Below are 3,321 nucleotides of genomic sequence, written 5' to 3'. Positions count from 1 at the left end.
CAAGATATTCCAATGCCTGTGTATACTCTGTATGAGGTTATTAGAATTCCTACCAAAAGTAGTGGTAAACCTGATTGGTTATGAAACCATGTTGCCCTGTTCCTTATAGGACAATAGCTCATCCCTGCTCATTTTACCAACCTTGTTACTGGCATTGAAAACATGGCCCATTTTGTAACCCCTACTTCTGAATCTATTGGTGAGATCTCTACTTTGTTCCTGATATGAGGACTCATCGGAACAAATCCTTTTCATTCTGATAAATTGTGACTTGGGTATATTCTTGGCAATATGTGGTGGGTGGAAACTTGAAGCATGTAAAATGGTATTATATTCTGGATATTTTCTATAAACCTTAGTCCCTAAGGTATTATCAGGTAATCTGGTAACTAAAACATCCAAGAAAGTAATAGTATTAATATCATAATGTAATGTGAACTGAAGACCCCATTTATTATTGTTTAAATATGCCAAAAATTCAAACAGTTCATCAAGTTCCCCTCTCCATACTGACCAACAGTCATCAAGGTAGCATCTCCAAATGTCCAATTGATTCAGATAAATATTATTGTGATTATTGTAAATAAGATCTTGTTCAACATAAGCCATAAATAAATCGGCATAAATGGGGGCAAATGATGACCCCATAGCCGTTCCTTTGGTCTGCCAATAACAAGTTTCTTGATAAAAAAAGACATTATTTGTTAACACATGAGCAGCCATATCAAGCAAAAATTCATTGTATTCAATTGAATATAAACCTGAAATATTCAACCAGTAAGACAATGCCTCAAGACCACCAGAATGAGGAATATTGGTGTAAAGGGCACTAACATCAAAGGTACACATACGCCATTCTGGTTCAAGTTGTGTTTCCGAAATAATTTGTAAAAAATTAGTTGTGTCACGTAAACGTGAGCGTATCAAAGACAGCAAAGGTTTGATTTGTTTGGTGAGAAAAAGGGACAAAGGTTCGGTAATGTAGCCCCTACCTGACACAATGGGCCTCCCTGGGGGATGAATGGGATCTTTGTGAATCTTAGGCAAAAAATAAATATATTGGTTCATAGGATCCTGAACCAAAAGTTGATGCATAACCTCATTATCAATGATAGACGCTTCCCTGGCATGCAACAAAAACTCCTCAATTTCTTTTTTAAACTTCAAAGTGGGATTGATAACCATCTCAGCATAATATTTCCTGTCTGATAGTTGTCTTTTGGCTTCTTGATCATAGTAAAGCCAATTCAAGATCACAACAGCTCCACCCTTGTCAGCTGAAATAATGACAATATTGTGATTATTCTGTAGATCTTGTATAGCATATTTTTCTTGAGTAGAAATATTGTTAGATTTCAAACGAGATTCTGACCTAACATAATGTAGATTTTTGAGAATATTGTTTTGAAATTGCAAAACAACAGGATGCATAGGAGGCGAAAATTGTGATTTGTGATAAACAAATTTATCAAAAATACGATTATTGTCATTTGGACCAAAGAATAATCTTAAATTAAGCAGTCTGCAAAAGGACACAACATCTTGTGCAAAAGAATCTTCAGGAACAAAAATGCCTGGTACAAATGTTAGTCCTTTATTGAGAACACTCAGTTCAGTTGGTGTTAAAACATGGTCTGATAAATTTAAGACATTTTGATTAAATGAAGCCTCTAATTCTGCATTGCCAATTTGAGCAAGCCCTGGATACTGTTTATTTGCTTTATGCTTCCTGCCCCCTCTTTGGTATTTGTGTCTAAAGGGACACTTGACAAAGTTCTTTTTGGAGAGGGTGACCCTGATGCAGTCTGTGAGTCATTCTCAAAACAGGATGAAAATTCATCTGTAGATGAGCCTGTATCAGAGGTACGGTTTCGTAATATTGACTTGGGTCTCTTCCTTTTGGAAGGATGACTAGGTTGTGAACGAAATTTAACATGTTTTGTGGTACTAAAGGGGTTGCTCCCCTGATAATCGGATTGGTCTCTAGTGATTTTTTTAATTTTCTTTGATTTCAGTTGTACTTCTAAATTATTGAGGTCAGAAGCAACTTTGGTAAGATTTTTAGCAAAAAAAGGTTCAGCCTCAAATGGTTTAACTTCATTGACCAACCCCAAAACTATATTCACCTCTTTGTCAATTACCCGTTCATAGTATTTTGTTAAAGCTTTTACAAATGACATGCTGGCTTGATGTTGAATGCCAGCCCATTCATTGGAGAGTTCATCATCAATTTCACCCACCAAAGGCTGGATTCTGACTCTTAAGCCACGGTAGTAATATCTTTGGCAATATAGGCCTTAAATAGTTTGGCATGCCAAACATTCGATCTGAGTGACCTCAGATGTTTATGTAATTTATCAAAGGCCACATTACAAATGGTCTCAGAACCAAGAGGCGCTTCTATATTAGTGCCCTCAGTAGCAGATCCAAGTCCAAAAACTCTTAAATCCTCACGATCTGAGGATAAACCTGAGACCAAACTTATGAGATCCATGTGTCAGACCTGATTCACAATGCCAAAGAACAATAGGGCAAAGAAACCCAATGAAGTGGCTAAACAAATTGACAATAATAGCTAAAACCAGCTATGTCAAAAAATATTATAAAGAGACCATAATAGCTCCAATATCCTGTAGATATATGGACTACGTCTCCTGTTCAAAATTAAAAGAAGCCAAAGAATCCAGCAAGTAGTGGTGAGCCCTCAAAATAGTAATGGACAAAAGAAAGAATAAGAGGGATGTCAAGACACCATATAATAAAATATTAATTTGGAAGTTCTTATCAAGGTAGTATGACCTCAAAGTAGCTAAACAATATATGAAACCAATTCCGCACTAAAGACATGAAGAAATTCCTTTGCACGGAGAAGAATAGATCAAATAATGATTCCTGCAGGAATGACTGCCTACCTCCAGACTCTTGATATTGCAATAAACAAGCCATTCAAGGACCATTTGTGCCTGGAACTCAACGATTACACTGAAAATAGAATGGAAAGAAATCAGCATGGAAACTTTGTGAAGCCTAGCCTACAAGAGATTATGACTTGGGTGAAAAATTCATGGGGTAAAATCACTGACAGCTATGTTGCCAATGCACTATGAGCAGGCTACTTGGACAAGCAGTGCTCATTTAAGGAGAGCTCTATTGCTAGGAATGACACGAATGACACATTGGGGCCAATGGTTCTACAGGAAATGGAGTCACAAGAAATTCAGGCCAGAATTCGGGGGTTGGAGACTTATGACAATATTCCAGAAGAAGATGACATGACTTTATTTGAATAACTTTTCCTTTGAAGATGACATGACTGTATTT

This window comes from Protopterus annectens, chromosome 8.part1 (genome assembly GCF_019279795.1).
Source record: "Protopterus annectens isolate FY-2018-M chromosome 8.part1, PAN1.0, whole genome shotgun sequence".
NCBI classification, from domain to species: Eukaryota; Metazoa; Chordata; order Ceratodontiformes; family Protopteridae; genus Protopterus; species Protopterus annectens.
This window is presented reverse-complemented; position numbering follows the sequence as displayed.